This window comes from Capsicum annuum, chromosome 10 (assembly GCF_002878395.1).
Source record: "Capsicum annuum cultivar UCD-10X-F1 chromosome 10, UCD10Xv1.1, whole genome shotgun sequence".
NCBI classification, from domain to species: Eukaryota; Viridiplantae; Streptophyta; class Magnoliopsida; order Solanales; family Solanaceae; genus Capsicum; species Capsicum annuum.
The window spans coordinates 59,152,208-59,172,638 of record NC_061120.1 but is presented as its reverse complement, the minus strand read 5'-3'; positions in this window follow the sequence as shown (position 1 = coordinate 59,172,638).

The following is a 20,431-nucleotide window of genomic DNA, read 5'->3' as shown; positions in this document are numbered from 1 at the left end:
TTCATTGACTGACAGAATACTACTGATATCTGACAACTGGCTGAGTTAATGAGATCATGGACATTTCTTGAGTCATAAGACTGTCTGAAGTCAAAGGATTCATAGCTTGACTGAGAGTACCGTGAAAACATGACATGGATCTAGCCACATAACTAAATTATCAGGTATAAGTACACCCAGGACTCGACTAAAAGAAACTGACGAAGCATGACTTCTTGAATACATAGTAATCACCATACTCTATAATCCATTTATTGAAGCATTTCGTCAAACAGGTGATAAGCACAAACTTGTACAAACATGGGGATTTCATAATATCATGCTAGTTGGGCACTTTTCCTTTGTATAGGCATTTAATCAAACACATGGTAAGCATAATATGTAGACAACATTGTACAATAATCAAATGTCATGATTCATATCTAACTTCATCATCCAAGGGTTTTAATCCTAGGTTTACATGAACCTACATCTTTACTAGTCAATTCCACATGAAATTTATCACCAAACATGGATTGAAACTCAATTGGTCATTATCAACATGAGCAACACAAACCCAACATGGAATTCATACAAAATCCATACATTTGAATTTGAAAAGAGATTCTTGGACCTCATGGACAAAAGGAGTCCATGAATGAACACTATGCATACCTTAGTTCGTGATTTCGTGAGGATTGACGGTGAAACCTTCTTGAATTTGAATCCTTAATAGAAACCCTAGCTTGTTCTTGAGAGAAACTTGAGAGAAACTAGCATATCTTGTGTGAAGAATGGCTAAATCATGTGTTATTGGGTTTAAATAGGGGTAGAAAATTGACCCTTTTAACCCTTGAACACATCTTGTAATTTCAGTAAAAATTTCTCGAATTGGACCCCTGGTGCAAGCGGCGCTATCACGTCGTGTCACTAGAATTTGACAATTGGGAAACTGAGGGATGGCATAATGTGGAGCCATCACGTTGCCCCTTCCTTTGTGACCATGAACTTTGATGCAACGCGGGGGAGATCGCACTGAGACACTAGAAAAGGATAATTTTGAACTTGTGCCCTGGTGCGATGTGCCATAATCGTGGACCCCTACTGGAATTTGCCAAATGCCATTTCCTTTTGTGGCGCGGTATACCACTAACTAATATATTGTTGTTTTACGATGGGGACTTGAAATAGTCGTAACTTCTAATTCGGTTATCCGATTTGGTGAATCTTATATCAATGAAAAGCTTATTGAATTTTTCACATGACAAAAAGTGAAAATCTTGAAACTTTCTCTTGGAATAATTGTTATTCAATTTAGAAGCTAATACTAGACATTCTTGAGATGAAAATGGCTAGAAAAAAGTATGGGGTATCACAAGTTTGTAACTTGTGAGGTGACTTAGTGACTTGAAATTGATTAAGTGTAGGTAGTTGAAAGGTGAATTTTTATTTTGAATGTGGTTTAGTTTGGTGACTTGGGTGGTGACTTAGTCACTTGAAATTGATTAAGTGTAGGTAGTTGAAAGGTAAATTTTTGTTTTGGGTGTAATTTAGTTTGGTAACTTGTGAGGTGACTTAGTGATTTAAAATTGATTAAGTGTAGGTAGTTGAAAGGAGAATTTTTTTTGAATGTGGTTTAGTTTGGTGACTTGGATGGTGACTTAGTGACTTGAAATTGATTAAGTGTAGGTACTTGAAATGAGAATTTATCATTTTATCATTTTGAAGGTAGTTTAGTTTGTTGTTTTGGGAGGTGACTTAGTGACTTGAAATGTGATTTTTTTATTTTGAATTTAGGTACTTAAAATGTGAACTTTTATGACTTGAACTAATTACTTAAATATGATTGATTATGTAGATAGAACCTAATTATAGCTGGATATATCAACGGAATGATGATAATAGAATGGGTCTTAGGGTGGAATTTGTTGAAGGTGTCAGATGATTTATTAAACATGCTAAGACACTTGATGCTTGGTCACATTTTTGGGCTATTCGTTGTCCTTCTGTTAGATGTGATGGTAAGAATCTTTTAAAAGAAGAAGTTCTGAAGAAACATCTTTATAGAAGAGGGTTTCACGAGGGCTTTTTAAGATGCATACTATTCATGGTGATGTTGAGCAAAATAACTTTGTTGTTAAAGAAAGTAGTAGGTCTACAGGGCATAATGAATATCAAGATACTAGGATGACTGAAATGGTGTACGATTCTTTTGGGATGTAACATGGAGGCAACTTTAGGGAAAATATCGAAGATGTTCCTAATAGAGAAGCAGGCCATTTTTATGAACAACTGCATGATGCTAGTCATTCTTTGTTTGATGGGTGTTTGCATTCTCTTTTTATTTGTTACTGTTAGATTATTTAGTATTAAATCTGATTTGAATATTGCTGAAGGAGGAATGAACTCAACGATAGACCTTATTAAAGAGTTAGTTGACCCTACCTTAGAGGTTACTGATTCTTTCTATAAGGCAAAAATATTGGTGTTAAAGTTAGGTCTCTCTTCGATTAGAATTGATTGTTGTGAAAATGGTTGCATGTTATACTATAAGGGAGATTCTAACCTAGAGTCCTGTGAGTTTTATCAGCATCCTCGATATAAGCGTGGATGTAGTGGAAATAAAATTATTATTAAGATGATGCATTATTTACCTCTAATACCAAGGTTAAAGAGGTTGTATGCTTCAAACAACTCAATTCCTCATATAAGATGGCACAGTGAAAATAGAAGGCCCACTGGTGTTATGTGCAATCCATCTGATGGAGAGGCTTGGAAGTATTTTGATGCAACTTTTCCAGATTTTGTAGCTAAGCTGCGAAATATTCGTTTGGAATTATATGCAGATGGCTTCTCGCCTTTTTCTGTTGGTGTTGCGCCATATTCATATTGGCCTGTATTTATCACTTCGTATAATTTTCCTCCTAAAATATTGATGATTAGTCCATATATATTTTTGAATTGTGTTGGTCCTGGCCTGCGTAATCCAAAAAGCGAGATAGATGCCTACTTGTAACCTTTGATTGATGAACTTTAAATTTTATGGCATGAGGGGTTGAAACTTAGGACATTTCACTTAAACATAACTTCAATCTGCATGCATATCTAATGTGAACTGTTAATGATTTTTCTGCTTATGGAATGTTGTCTGGGTGGATGACAGCTAGAAAGTTGGCTTGTCTATAATGCATGGAAAAACCAAAATCTTTCACATTGACACACGGCAGGAAAAATTTATGGTCTGATTGTCATTGTTGTTTCTTGCCACCTGATGATGAGTTTAGGAAACTCAGGAATGCATTTAGAAAGAATAGTACTGAACATGATGGTTCACTTCCAAAGTTATCTGGTCATGACATCTGAGAGATAGTTTGGGATTTGCCTAAAGTTAGTAAGGAACCATTGTATAGGCTTGATGGATATTGCTTTTTGCATAACTGGACTAAGCAAAGTATATTTTGGGAGTTAGAATATTGGCCAGATAATTTACTTAGAAATAATGTTGATATCATGCATACTGAGAAGAACTATTTTGACAACTTGTTCAACACAGTTATGGATGTCACCAGTAAGACAAAGGATAATCCTAAGGCCAGACTTGATTTACCAGAATATTGCAAGCGCAAAGAATTACACTTACAGGAGGGGCCCCATGACAATGTTCTTAAGCCTAAGGCTAGTTATACATTCAAGTTGGACAAAAAGCGAAAAATATGTAAGTGGGTCCAAAGTTTAAAGATGCCTAGTGGATATGCCTCAAATTTGGGAAAAGGGGTTGATATGGCATAAATAATCTTACATGGAATGAAAATCCATGATTGTCATGTTTTCATGGAACAATTACTTCCAACTGCTTTATTGGTTTACCTGAAAACATATGGAAACAAATAACAGAGATTAGTTTGTTCTTCAAAGACTTATGTGCCTCCACATTAAAAGAAGAAAATTTGGCACAAATGAAAAGTAATATTATTGTTATCACCAACAAGTTAGAGAAGATTTTACCACCAAGGTTCTATGATGTGATGAACATCTTCCTATTCACCTTGTCCACGAAGCTTGGCTAGGCGATCCAGTTCAAACTAGGTAGATGTATCCATTCGAATGGTAAGCAATTACAACATATTTAAATTCATACATATCTTTTTTAACATAGTGAACATCTAATCTTAAGATTGTGCAAGGCAATTGAAAAATTGAAAAGGGATCCCAAAAATAAACATAGGGTGAAAGGCGTTATAGTTGAGGTATATATTGCAAGCGAAACATCTTGATTTTGTTCATACTACTTTGGTGATATAGATTCTTGATCAATAAATAGATAAAATCATCATCAGAACGATGAGAATGAGCCTCATTTGTAACTGATATCAATTTTTAATCAATCTAGTTGTAAGGCTAAAATGACCATATTTCGCTAGCAAATTACGATGGAGCACAAATCAGCAACTTTGTATGTCTTTCTGAATTGCCTGGAAGTTCAGCCCTCTCTGAAGTAAGGAAATTAAATATTAACATATCTTATTTATTTACTCGTTCCCTTAAGGAAACTAATTGTATTTCGCAAATTGGATCTTCATTTCATTTAAGACACAATTCCACGAAAATCAAGTGTATGCATCCTTTGCAACATGATTTACATATGAAGTTCGTAAGTGTACTAATATTTCTACAAATTTTAAATATTTACATATTCTTCAACTAGCATATATATATGTGTGTGTGTGTGTGTATTTGTGTGTGTAAAATAATTTTAGGTACACCAGTCACCAAATACGGTCGCATTCGACCAGTTCTTGAGAGATATTTCCTTAGGACCAATTGAAGCTCATACAATATACCATTACACAGTAAATAGGTTTAAGTTTTCCACCTAAGAATATGCCAGAACAAGGAAAACAAACAATAGAGGTGTTTGGGTTAAGGGTGATGATGTTGATTATTGTGGCATCATACAAGAGATTTAGAATTAGGGTATGTTATTTTCCCAATTAAAAAATTGTCCTCTTTCGATGTAAGTGGTTTGATCCAAGCACAAGAGGCACAAGAGTACATAAGGAGCATAACATCATTGAAGTGAAGCACAATAGGTCGTGTCATGTTTACGATCTCATCGTTCTCACGTAAAATGCTAAACAAGTGTATTATACTCCTTATCCGTTGTGCAGTAATAAGTCTAATTAGTGGGATGTAATCAAAATAAAGCATAGAGGATGGGTGAAAGTTGAGAATGTGTTGGAGACTGCATATCAAAATGAAATGCAGATTGATCACTAGTTAGTGGACATTAATTTAGTGGATAGTTTGAATCACCCAGAAAATATATTTGAAGAATATAATATTGCAGAAGAAGAGGATGAGTGGGTAGGAGATGAGAAAACTTTAGAAGAGGCTAAATGGTTTAGTGGAGAATCTTCAGGAGAAGAGGATTAGTTTGTGTAGGTTGTATTTATTACGTATTGATGTCTTTATGCTTTGTACTATTTACCTTTATGTTTCTTGTTTAAGATTGATATGTAATATTGTCACGACCCAAACCAGGGCCTGGCCGTGACGAGCATTTCGAACCATGGAGGCCCGAAACACCCCTATCTGTCTGATAATCATGCACCTAATTCATATGATCAAAGTAAAGAAGAAGAAACACAAGTATTCGGAAACATGGTCATAAATATGAAAAGAAACAATAACGGGGAAATAAGGTTCCCCCAACATAAATCAACCTCTAAACAACAGTCTGCAAAAATTTCTAACAAATGAACGAGTCAAGTAACTATGTATAAACTGGGACAAGGCCCCTAGTATACCCCAAAACTAAATATAAGATAAAAGGACTGCAGGACATAAGACCTTCCAAAACATAGAAGGCTCACCACTTGTCTCTACAACTCTATCTGAATGATCTACTGATTCTCTTGATCCCTAGACTGGGCCTCTGAACCTAAGAGGTTGGAGAGGGGAGGGGGTCAGCATAAAAGTACTGGCACGCAAAGATATCAAAACAAAACATAATATTCTTACAAAATATAGTTGAGAGCCATTATGAAGCAATTTCGTATCAAATCATTTGAAAACACATGGGCGTAATGCAATAATTTCTCAACAATAATGAAATGAAACCGAGATAGGTGGAATACCCTACATAATTTACAACAACCGCCCAACCTCAGTTTTCACCGAGATTAGAGTATAAGTGAGGGAGAGACACACAAGACCATGAAGCATGGTGTCTCGACCCAATGGTAGTGCCCAAGATCACTTAGCCCGGGCTCCTACCTATAGTCCCAATTTGGGAATGACATAAAGTCAAGTACACAAGATCACTTAGCCTGGTACCAAATTTTTATGTAGGCAAACATGTTTTCTAGCGATGAGCCCTTACACTCAAACGCCTTCTTCGGGCATCCACCTATCTCATGTAAAATGAATGCATTCAAATTTTTTTCAAATCAATCACATGTTATACTATGTAGTGTATCGTCATACCCGACTTGCAAGCCATCAATATCACGTCATTCTTCTCATTCAACCATTGTATTCAACATGAATAACCTTCTCGTTTTCAAGTCAAAATCATATCAATTCTTAAAACATTTCATGTCATGCTTTTCCAGATGTTTTCAAACAATTTACATCATATGCACATTCAAAACAAATTCACATCAAGAGAGGGATTTTATATAATTCATGCTCTCAAAATATCCCCTTTTCAAAACACACGCATATACATATATAATATGTCAAATCATTCGGAAGTAGGCCTAAAGACCAAATTCAATATTATAGAAACGTTCAAAACATAATTATATTCGTAGTTTCAAAACCCCTATTTGTAAAACATGAATTTAAAGACCCATGAGATTTTTGGATAACCCCACGTACCTTTATTTCCAAAGATAATAGATATTTCTTGAAGCTTGCGGATTGGTGATTCCAAATATGTAATTACCTTCAAAAACCTACGATTGAATATCGAGTTGCTTGGGTTTTTATTTTGAAACTCTAAGGAGAATCTTTGATCACTTTTGATGAATGAAGGTGTATTTTGGGGTCCTTGGAATTGAATTTCGTGTTTTACGGATAAGTAAGGGTGGAAAAGGACCATTTTGCCCCAAAAATGGAGTGTTTAAGTCACTCGAATTCTTTACATAGGCGCCGCCCATCCCATTGCCTATGTTTACATAGGAGCCACCTAGGCTATCGCCTATGTTTACATAGGCGCCGCCTAGGCTATCGCCTATGCTTTCCAGTGACCATGGGCGATTGGTTAGGCGATGTATATCACTTTGAAAGGCCATAGCTTCTTGCTCGGGTGTCGGATTTTAAAAAAATTCATATCGTTGGAAAGCTAACTTGAATACCTATCATTTGACATATAATTGGCTCCATAATTCGACATATATAGGGAGTTATAGTCAATGGAAGATGACACACTTTACCACGTCCATTAAAACTTAGTCGATCAAAATAGTTTCAACTCGTCCTTGAGTTGAAGGACCTCTATGGTATAAATTCAAGCTTGAATAGATTCACATGCTACAGAATTAATTGACATGCCGTATTGGCATAGGAATTTATGGCTTCGGGATTTATCAACATATCAGAATCATGGTCTATATTGTAGCCCGAAATGCGGGGCGTTACATTATCCCCCCCCTTAGGATCATTCATCCCCGAATGATGATGTGGGACACAGACAAACATGATTTCAAGCATAATAAAGGACTAGGAAAGTTAAGATAGGAATAGTACCTTCTGTCTCATCGTCCATTGAAGCAAACAAATTGGGATATCTAATTCTCATGTCATCTTCTGACTCCCAAGTTTCTTCTTCGACTTTCTGATTCCTCCACAGTACCTTTACTGAGGCTATCTCTTTGCTCCTCAGCTTTTGAACTTGGCGATCTAAAACTTCAACGGGCTCTTCTTCGTCAGACAAGGAGTCTGTCACTTTGATACCCTCTACTGGCAATACCATAGAATGATCTCCAATGCATTTCTTCAACATGGATACATGGAATACCCAATGAACAAAACCTAAACTTGCAGGCAATTCTAGCTCATAAGCAATTGTACTAATATTTTTCAGAATCTGATATGGCCCTAGATACATAAGCTATCACCTTACCACGCTGCATCAATACACAACCATGTCCCATATGGGATGCATCACAATAAACCATAAAATCATCTACACCCTCGGGAATGGTCAAAACAGGAGCAGTAGTCAGCTTGTCCTTCAACTTCTCAAAACTATTTTCACACAAGTCAGACCACACAAACTTTATCTTTTTCTTAGCCAGTTTAGTAAGTGGAGCAGCTATAGAAGAAAAACTCTCTATGAACCTTCTGTAATACCTCGCCAAACCCAAGAAGCTCCGAAAATCAGTTGGAGTCGTGGGTCTGGTCTATTTTCTCACTGCTTTAACTTTCTAGGGATCCACTCTTATCCCGTCACTGGACATAATATGTCCCAGGAAGGCAATAGCATCTAACAAGAATTCATATTTAGAAAATTTGGCATACAGCTGATGATCCTTATGGGTGTGAAGAATAATTCAGAGCTGATTGGCGTAATCCTCTTTACTCTTAGAATATATCAGAATATCATCAATAAATACAATGATGAACAAGTCAAGAAACTTACGGAACACTCTATTCATAAGATCCATGAAGGCTGCAGGGGCGCTAGTCAACCCGAAGGACATGACTAGAAATTTGTAGTGACCATATCGAGTTCAGAAGGCTGTCTTGGGTATGTCTGACTCCCTAACTTTCAACTGATGATAACCCGAATGAAGGTCTATTTTTGAAAAACACTTGGCACCCTGAAGCTAGTCAAAAAGGTCGTCAATCCTAGGAAGAGAATATATATTTTTAATCGTGACCTTATTCAACTGGCGGTAGTCTATGCACATACGAAGGGACCCATCCTTCTTTCGCACGAAGAGCATGGGTGCACCCCATGGGGAAACACTAGGACGAATAAAACCTTTGTCTAGGAGGTCTGCAAGTTGTTTCTTTAACACCTTTAGTTCCGCGGGAGCCATTCTATATGATAGAATAGAAATAGGACGAGTGTCTGGCAACACATCAATGCCAAAATCTATCTCCCTATCAGGGGTTATCCCTAGGAGATCTTCAGGAAAGACTTCTGGGAATTCATTCACTACAGGGACTGATTGCAGAGGAAGATTTTCCACTTTTGAATCTTTTACTCAAATTAGATGATACATACAACCTTTGGAGATAAGCTTTCGGGCTTTAAGATAAGAGATAAAGTGACCTCTAGGTTCCACAGAACTCCCTGCCCATACAATTGGTGTCTCATTCGGGAAAGAAAAAGTGACCTTTTGGGTTCTGCAATCAAGGGTGGCATAACACGAATAGAGCCAGTCTATCCCAAGGATGGCATCAAGATCTATCATATCAAGTTATATAAGGTCTGCCACAGTTTCCCTACTATGAATAAACACAACGTAATTTCTATACATCCTTTTAACAACAACAGAATCACCTACAGGAGTAGAAACAGAGAAGGGTTCTACAATAACTTCGGGCTCAAACCCGAAACCAATAGCCACATAAAGGGTCACATAAGATAAAGTAGACCCGGGATCAAGAAATACATAAACATCACGAGAAATAATTCATAACATACTAGTGACAACATCTGGTGAAGCTTCCATCTCCTGGCTGTTAGTCAAAGAATATAATCGATTGTGACCGCTCCCGGCAGTTGAAAGGGCACCCTTAGGAAGAGGAGCTATGGAGGCGGCATGGGACTTAGCCCCCCTCCCCCCCTCCCGCATTTCCTTCAGCAGAAGGACAATCTCTCTGAAAGTGACCCACTTTACCACAAGTATAGGCGTTTTTCCCCTCAACCCAGCACTTCCCTAGATTATTCCTTCTGCAAACCTCGCACCACGAATAAGTACGACGCTGCTAGGACATACTTCCCTAAGACTGTGTATCTAGAGCTTTGGATCCACGAGGAGTCCAAAAACTCTGAGTTTGTCTGTCTGTCGGTGGTCTGGGTGTTAGGACGCTGGCTGCTGACTGTGTATTATTCCAAAACTTCTTTTTTTTGACCGCTTATTACCCCAGTTACCACTCTGCAGCTGACTCTGGTGCTGGTCTACAGATCTAGGTCTCTTAGCCTATCTGTCTTTCTCTCTAGATTCAACAATCTTTTTCTTCTTCTCTTCCACCTGCTGCATATAAACGGTCAGTCGAGTAAAGTCTAACTCCTTATTCAACATAGCCCCCTGCCACTCAAGTACCAGGTTATCAGCAAGGCCAGATGAAAATTTCCTCATCCAGGCTCTCATATTACTAGTCAACTTTGGTGCATAATGGGCTAGTTTATTAAATTTCAAATTGTACTCCTGGACACTTATACTGCCCTACTTCAAATTCATAAACTCTTCCACTTTGGTCTCCCTCAACTCCAAAGGAAAGAATCGATTAAGGAAAGCTTCCCCAAATTCGCCCCAAACTGTGGGCTCAGCACTCTCACCTTTTGCATCTTCCCATTCGGTATACCAATGAATCACAACGTCCTTAAGCTGATAGGTTGCTAGTTCCACCCCTTCAACCTTATCCACATGCATCACCTTAAAGATCTTTTCTATCTCATCCACGAACACCTATGGATCTTTCTCTACCTTGGTGCCAGTGAACTTAGATGGGTTCATCTTTATGAAATGTCCGACTCTAGTAGCCTCAGACGTAATATATGGAGACCCAATATCTTCCGATCATTGAGCCTGGTTAGCTACCAACTGTGTCAATATATGAATAGAACGTCTGAATTCTATATTTGAAATATCTCCCTGAGCAGTTGGGGGACGGTTTGCATTAGTCCACGGAGCCCGAGACGGACTGGTTGGGACTGGAGAGACTCTCGAAGTAGGGATAAATTCTAGAGTGTGAGCCCTGCTACGGGTCTGCATCCCATGGGTGGGACAGACCCCATCTGCCTGAGCATTCAGATTGATGATATGATGTGGAGGAATAGTTGTGTTTCTGAAACACAACTGATCATTGATTAGGGGACAGTTTAGACTCTGAAGCACGAACTATATCACAAAGAAGGGAAATATTTCCTAAATGCCTAGCATCCTCCTACTTATAAGTGTGGCGCTCTGCACACCCATAAATAGGACTCTACCTGATGTAATTTCACAGACACCCTGGGACCATGAACCGTGCTTTGATACCAAGTTTGTGACGACCCAAATTAGGGCTTGGTCGTGACGAGCATTTCGAACCATGGAAGCCCGAAACACCCCTATCTGTTTGGTAATCATGCATCTAATTCATATGATCAAAGTAATACAGAAGAAACATAAGTATTCAGAAACATGGTTATAAATATGAAAAGAAACAATAACGGGAAAAAAAGGTTCCCCCAACATAAATCAACCTCTAAACAACTGTCTGCAAAAATCTCTAACAAATGACTGAGTCAAGTAACTGTGTATAAACTGGGACAAGGCCCCCAGTATACCCCAAAACTAAATATAAGATAAAAGTAATGCATGACATAAGACCTTTCGAAACATAGAAGGCTCACCACTTGTCTCTGCAACTCTGTCTGAATGATCTACTGATTTTCTTGACCCCTAGATTGGCCTCTGAACCTGAGAGATTGGAGGGAGGGTCAGTACAAAAGTACTGGCACGCAGAGATATTAAAACAAAACATAATATTTTTACAAAATATAGTTGAGATCCATTATAAAGCAATTGCATCACAAATCATTTAAAAACACGTGGGTGTAATGCAATAGTTTCTCAACAACAACGAAATACAATTGAGCTAGGTGGAATACCCTACATAATTTACACCAACTGCCCAACCTTGATTGCCGTCGAGATTAGAGTATAAGTGAGGGAGAGACACACAAGACCACTAAGCATGGTGTCTCGATCCCATAGTAGTGCCCAAGATCACTTAGCCCGGGCTCCTACCTATAGTCCCAATTTGGGAATGACATAAAGTCAAGTACACAAGATCACTTAGCCTGGTACCAAATTTTCGTGTCGGTAAACACATTTTCCAGTGATGAGCCCTTACACTTAAACACTTTCTTTGGGCATCTACCTATCGCATGTAAAATCAATCCATTCAAATTTTGTTCAAATCAATCACATGTCATACTCTGTAGGGTATCGTCATACCCGACTTGTAAGCCATTAATATCACATCATTCTTATCATTCAACCATTGTATTCAACATGAATAACCTTCTTATTTTCAAGTCAAAATCATATCAATTCTCAAAACATTTCATGTCATGCTTTTCAAGATGTTTTCAAACAATTTACATCATATGCACATTCAAAACAAATTCACATCAAGAGAGGGATTTCATATAATTCATTCTCTCAAAATATCACCTTTTTAAAACACACGCATATACATATATAATATGTTAAATCTTTCGGAAGTAGGCCTAAAGACCAAATTCAATATTATAGAAACGTTCAAAATATAATTATATTCGTAGTTTCAAAAACTCCATTTGTAAAGCATGAATTTAAAGACCCATGAGATTTTTGGATAACCCCACGTACCTCTATTTCCAAAGATAATAGATGTTTCTTGAAGCTTGCGGATTGGTGATTCCAAATATGTAATTATCTTCGAAAACCTACGGTCAAATCTTGAGTTTCTTGGGTTTTTATTTTGAAACTCTAAGGAGAATCTTTGATCACTTTTGATGAATGAAGGTGTATTTTGGGATCCTTGGAACTGAATTTCATGTTTTAGGGCCAAGTAAGGGTGGAAAAGGACCATTTTGTTCTAAAAACGGAGTGTTTAAGTCACTTGAATTCTTTACATAGGCGCCGCCCACCCCATTGCCTATGTTTACATAGGCACCACCTAGTCTATCACCTATGTTTACATAGGCGCCGCCTAGGCTATCGCTTATGCTTTCCAGTGGCTATAGGTGATTGGTTAGGCGACACATATTACTTTGAAAGGCCATAACTTCTTGCTCGGGTGTCGTATTTTAGAAAAATTGGTATCGTTGGAAAGCTAACTTGAAGACCTATCATTTAACACATAGTAGGCTCCTTAATTCGATATAAACAGAGAGTTATGGTCGATGGAAGCTGACACACTTTACCACATCCACTAAAACTTAGTCGATCGAAATAGTTTCAACTTGTCCTTGAGTTGAAGGACCTCTATGGTCTAAATTCAAGCTTGAATGGATTCATATGCTACACATTTAATTGATATGCCGTATTGGCATAGGATTTTAGGGCTTCAGGATTTATCAACACATCAAAATCATGGTCTATCTTGTAGCCCAAAATGCAGGGTGTTACAAATATACTGTGTAAGATTGTTGTTTTCACTTTTCCATAAATTATGTAGTAATAGAAATAGTCTTGTCTATCTCGTGTTGTTAAAGCGATTTGAAATGTGAAACTTGAAATTAGTTACTTGGAATGTTTTCTTATATATTCATTTTGTAAGGACTAACTACTTGTTAACTTTACATAATTTAGATGACAGGTAGAGGTGACAAAGGTAATCAAAAATTTGATCCTACAAAAACAAAAAAGAAAAAACAACCTCTGCTTTATATACGAGCGACATGTATTCATATATCTAAGGGTCGATTTGCTGAAACGCCAGCACGACTCTCATATTCTAGGTCGTCGCAGCATTCATTTCCTGCTCATACGCATATAGGTCCATTTCATGGGTCTAGAGCAACTCATTCTACTCCCATCCCCATGTCACCGCCATCATAATACTATCAGATGATCGCTGGCACATCCAGGCATCTACCATCTTCTGTAGTACCCTCTACTAGCAATCACCCACATTTTCATAGTGATTCTACTAGATTCATTCGATTGACAGATCTTTATCTTAAAGGCAGTCCATCCGGTGCTTCAGATCTGCCCCCGCCAGTGCATCCACCAGCACTTGTTCCGCAGTCTGGAGACAGAGATGATTATCGGAGGTTGTATATTATTCCATATGGAATAGGGTAAGATTTCTAAATATAATAATATTATTTATTTTTTATTTACTATATTATTATTCTCTATGAAATTACAGTTTGATCTTGTGTTGTAGATTTAAGCCCGATAATGGAGTTGAAAAAATTACGACTAAATGCATTAGTCGAAACTTCAACGGCTATTGGAACAGTTGGCAAAAGATTCCAAAATATGGCAGAGAAAAAATGTTTAAAGAATTCATGTAAGGATTTAACTTATCGACTACTTAACACATTGTTAGAATAAAAAATTTAATATCATATTTTTGTTTTTGTTGTAGAAATATTTTTGGTGGGGTGATGTGCATGAAAGTGCTATACGGAGGAATTTTTAAAGAAGAGCTAGAGTCAGAATGAACGGTCTGTTGGATTATGCCAAAACGAACAGGATACGGCCAGGGTTTATACTCGAACCATGTGGCAAGATTATCTTCACTATTGGAATAGCAAAGAATACCAATTGTTGAGTGAGAAAGGAAAGAAAGTCAGGGCATCATCCAAGGGCGGCTCTCTACATACTGTGGGTGTAGTTAGTCGGATTACTGTGGAGAAAAATGATATGTAACTTTTATAGTTTTAATTGTTTGTTTCTATTTAAATTTTTAATTATTTGAATATTAATAACTTTATTATATGCAGGAAAAAAATTGTGTAGGAAGGTAAGACACGATGAGTTATTCGAGGAGACGCATGTGAGGAAGAAAAAGAACCCAATTGATGAAGATGTCTGGGTTGAGCCTCGTACAAAAGATGCCCATGTAAGAATCATATTTTGTATTTATGAATCTTTTTCTCAAAGTTGATATTATTCAAGTACAAGTAGTTTAATATTTTCTTATTATTCATTTTAACTTTACTCTGAATATAGGATAAATATATGCAGCTTGTTAATAAGTATCTTAGTACTCAGCCTCTTGAAAGTCAGGGTGACATAATACTTGAAGATGTAGAGGAGGAGATACGGGCAAGAAACTGTGGGTCCTTCAGTTAGAGGCCAATACTACGGATACTGTAGAAAGTATTTTGACGAGAATATTAGGTCTTCGTTTGGCCCTACATCCTATCCATCATCAGTTAATAGAGAAACCATTGAATCACTAGAAAACACTATTTCTAAACTCATTGAAGAGTTTATTGCACAGAGAGAGAGGATGAAAAAGAAGGAGGAGGAAACAACATCACAAATCAGGATACTGCAATAGCAGTTCAACTCTTTTATTTGATCTACAGGGATTCTTCCTTAATATCCTGGTGATGTAGTTCGGGTTGCAAAAGGTTTAGGCCCACAGAATGATATCAGCACAGACGAGGAATTCGATCTTGTGTGTGCGGCTGAGGATGTGATTGACGAAGACGATGATGATGAGTGATTGTCTTTTGACTTTTGTATGTGTTGTAGTTTGGATTTGGAGATGAGTCGTAGTTTTTACACTTTTGTATGTTTTTAGACTTGTATTGTATGTTGGTTTTTTCAATGGAATGAACCATATTTATTGTATGCTCATTTGTTTGGCTTGTTGATGGAATATAGCATATAGAAGCTTTTATTTTAAAAAAAATAAAAAAAAATGACCACATGTGGTCAGTTTTTTAAAAGGATTGCCAGAAAACCGATGACAAGTGGTCGGTTTTTTTGATAATTTTACAAAAACCGACCACAAGTGGTCGGTTTTTTTAAATAAATTAATTAATTTAAAAATAAAAGCAACCACATGTGGTCGATTTTATAAAAATTAAATAATAAATTTAAATAAAAATACCGACCACAAGTGGTCGGTTTTTTTAAATTAATTAATTAATTTAAAAATAAAACTAACCACTTGTGGTCGGTTTTATTAAAATTAATTTAAAAATCAAACTGACCACTTGTGGTCGGTTTATTTTGAATTTTTTTAAATATTTTTTAAAAAATAATAGTAAATTTTTAAAATATATAAACGTGGTGGTTTTAAAAGCTACCATGCTTTTACCGACCATGCATTTTGATCGATTTCATAGTCGAAAATGTAGGAAAATCGACCACATGTGATCGGTTTGTGTGATCGATTTTTCTAATTTTTTTAGTAGTGACAAAACATATTGTAGATATGTCACTACACATGGATAATTTCAGTGTTTACAGCGTGATAAATTTAGTGAAATAACAAACGTTTGCAAACTTTACAATACGTTTACGCATGTCCATTCTTCCATTCACTAAGTGAAAATTATGAATAAAAGGATTCAACAAACTTTGAGGGGTGGAACAATGTCACTACGCATCACACAATAATATCAGTGCAACAATTTCAAAAGTTAACAAATAAAAATATTAGACTATTATTTGTACCCAATTGTCCATACTGTTAAAATAAATGAAAAAATATGAATTGCACATGAATGAATTAAATTAATAAAGTCGATGGGGTGTTATTTATAGCATAATCCTAACTTGTACATTTAGACTTCAATAAACTTTTTTCTAAGTACATTTTTTTCATTAAGCAAAGTTTCACCACAATCCTAATTTATATTTCAGGCCCATGAAAACTTTTCACATGCACATCATATCGGGGCCAAACTTGAGGACAATGTTATCAATTTTCTTAGTAGGAACAAGCCCAATTGTAACATCCGTTACTTTATATACGGAAAAGGTACAAATATACCCTTTAACTTTAATAAATGGTATAAATATACCCTCTGTCATACTTTGGGTACAAATATATCCTTGACGTTAATGAAAAGGTACAAATACACCCTCAAACTTTAAAAAATTGTACAAACATACCCTCCGTCATACTTTGGGTACAAATATACCCTTTTCGTTAATGAAAAGAAAAAAATATACCCTTCTCATTAACGATGGGACTTGTGTCAACATCGTATTGGTTAACCCTTTTTAATTTATTTTATTTGTGAATAATTTAATCTATCCTAAATTATAACTCATACCTGATCCAAATAACCTGACCAAACCCGTGTAATAGATAAGCCTTAAGAGACGTATCACGCGTCTCTATTCACGTGTGCTTCTTTCTTCCACTCTCTCACACTCACACTTTCTTACTAACCCAAAAAATCCTAATAAACGCATCATTTTAATTCATTTTTTGATTTATCTACCATCTAGAATCGAGTTGCGATTTGTTTAATATTATAATGTTGTTTAATGTTTTGATGTTAGATTAATATTTTTATGTTGTTTAATGTTCCTCATGAACGACTGTTTTTTTTTCCTAATTCATGAGCGTCGATGAATCATAAATTATTTTTGATTCATGATTGTTGTTACCTGCTTTAAATTCGTTGTTACACTACTGTCCACCAATTTTAAAGAGTGAACAAGAAGACAATATTTTAGGAACAGAAACATGAGAAACACTTGCAAAGTTTGGACATTCCTCGGCCATACCAAGGTCCTCATTGTATCATAGGCCGGGTCGAGTTATTTGGATTGCGTATAGGTTATAATTTAGGATGAACTAAATTATTCACTGATAAAATAAATTAAAAAAGGGCCAACCAATACGATGCTGACACGTGTCCTGCCGTTAATGAGAAAGGTATATTTCTACCTATTCATTACTGACAAGGATATATTTGAACCCAAAGTATGATGGAGGGTATATTTGTATCATTTATTAAAGTTTGAAGGTATATTTATACCTTTTCATTAACGACAAGGGTATATTTATACCCAAAGATGACGTAGGGTATATTTATACTATTTATTAATGTTCAGGGGTATATTTGTACCTTTTTCGCTTTACATATTTAGTGGGAAGATGAAAAGACTAAAGGAGAAAATAAGGGACAAGACAACTTAAAAGAGTTATATCAGCCTATTATCAGTGGCGGACCCAAAATTTTATTCAAGTGGAGTCAAGTTACAATGAACCATAATGGTAATCTAGAATAATAATAATAACTTTTTATTTTCATAATATCTCCCAAAAATTCTTTTTGAGGTAGTATTTTTAATAAAAAAATAAATAAAAAATTAAGCACAATAATAAATAAGCTATAAATATATAACCTAAATAATTATTAATATTTTAAACAAATCTCAACTAATAAATTTTTAAGGAAAATTAAAGGATAGCACTATCATTAATGTTGTAGTCTAGACCCATCACTAGTGTCCTAAAAAAGTCTACAAAAATAAAGAGCCAAAAATATACAGCCGTAATGGGAATCAATTTGAAGACCACTAGCACAAGGAAGCACACTTGAACCAACCAATCTGAAGACCACTAGCACAAGGAAGCACACTTGAACCAACAAGTTGCGCCTTAACTTTGGATATAGTGGATTCATTTTTATTACATATACAGTTTTTCAGAGAATTAATACACGTAAACGGAAAAAAAAATTCGATCAAGCGAGTTCAGTTGAACCCGCTTGAACCAACGTAGGTCCGCTCCTGCCTATTATTAGGTGTAGGATAATGGTTTATCAAAATCGGGTAGATATTAAGGATGATTTTCGATTAGGAAGGTAAGTTGGGTATCAAAAAGTTTTGAAATGACAATATAATCCTCCCTTATCACTTTAGTTACCAAAATATAGGCCAAAAAGTGATTTTCCAGCCATTCGAGTTCAAAATCTTCGAGTCAAATATGTTTTTTGATATAATTTTATTTTTTAACATTTCGTCATCAATTCAAACATTTTCATGGGAGATTGGGCATTCATGATATGATCTGATGAAAAGATGTTCCTCTGATGGAACAATTTTATGTTAGTCGACTTAAGTACAATAATATCTTCTAATCATAAATGCCCTACACTGCAATGCATGTGACCAAATTTATAGGGCGTTTCCTTGTGAATACTAAATACTCCCTCTGTATCATATTAGTTGATCCTCTTGTTAAAAATATTTATTTTATTTTAGTTGTTCAATTTCTAAAATAAAGAGAAGTTGATTGTGTTTTTCCAATGTTATCCCTATTATTAAATGACTATGTAAGTGTTTATAATCAAATTTATAGTTTCAATATATAATTAATAAGGTTATTTTAGTAAAATAGACTTCGATTAGAAATTTTCTTTAAGGAAGTCTCAAATGAATAAGAGCTAACTATAACGGAGGGAGTATTATTTCACACTGCGTTATTCGTGAACACTGGACTCATTCAAGTCTACGATTCTAATTGATGACATTTCTCCCCCACTTTTATCAGCTTTCCCATCCCATTTAATGCTATCCGGGGTCATTTATTTGAAAATGGTATCTCGGGATAATTAATTATCCCGAGATAAAATAAAAGAACATATCTTCTTTTGTTTGGTTGGAGAGATTAATCCAATCAAAGATAACTTATTTCACCATTTTCCCCTTAGTCCCGGGATAACTTGATCCCATATACATGGTGGGATAAGTTATCCCGGGTAATCCCAAGATAACTAATCTCGATATTAGTTATTCCGGGATAACCATTTTCAAACCAAAACACACCTCAGTATTGACGTTTAACCTTCCATCTCTATCCAGGGCAATGTCCCAATATACATTGTTGGAATAAAAAAAATAATATCATTCTTTGTTTTCTAGCTATACTCTATTACAAAATTTCACCAAAAATGCTTAAATATCCTTTTTCCCTGAATGTCGGATTAAAATTTTACATGAAAAGATAATACTAGTAAGTAATTCATATTTCATTGGTCCTATTTTGGGGTGTACAAACCGAACTGTTAAGTCAAACCGAATCGATGAATCAAACCAAATTGAGGAAAGAAACCGACTTATGATTTGGTTTAATTGGTTTGGTATTGGCAAAAAAACCCGATCATTCTTGGTTTGGTTTCGTATTAACAAAAATAAAATCAAACTGAACCGACATACTATATATATATATATATATATATATATATATATATATATATATATAATTAAAATTTTTTATACGTAAAAAAATATTACTTATAACTACTTTCTAATTATTTTTATTACTTTTTTATATTCAGAAAATAGATATATATTCTTGGATTTTTAATTATAATATTTGTCAATTAGTAACAAATTAATACAAATATTAATATAAAAATAAAAAATTATATATTATAGACAAAATACTATATTAATTATATGGTATGGTTAATGTTTTAAAAAATTACAATTTATAGTTATTTGGTAGTTTAAAATTTTTTTTTTTTTGTTCTATTGGCTAAAAAAAGGCAATAATGGGAACATCAAAATGCACGATTATTAAAGATATCTTCTTTAACTTTTTTTTTTCTTATTTTTCTCTCAAAATCACTTTAATATCCTTGATTTTACATTGAAGAAACAACAACGTTAGCAACATCATAATAGTGTTCTTCAAGAGACCTTCTTCAACTTTTTTTCTCCTTATTTTTCTCTCAAAATCACTTTAATATCACAAGATATCATCCCTGATTTTACTTTGGAGAACCTTTTTTTGCAAATTTGTC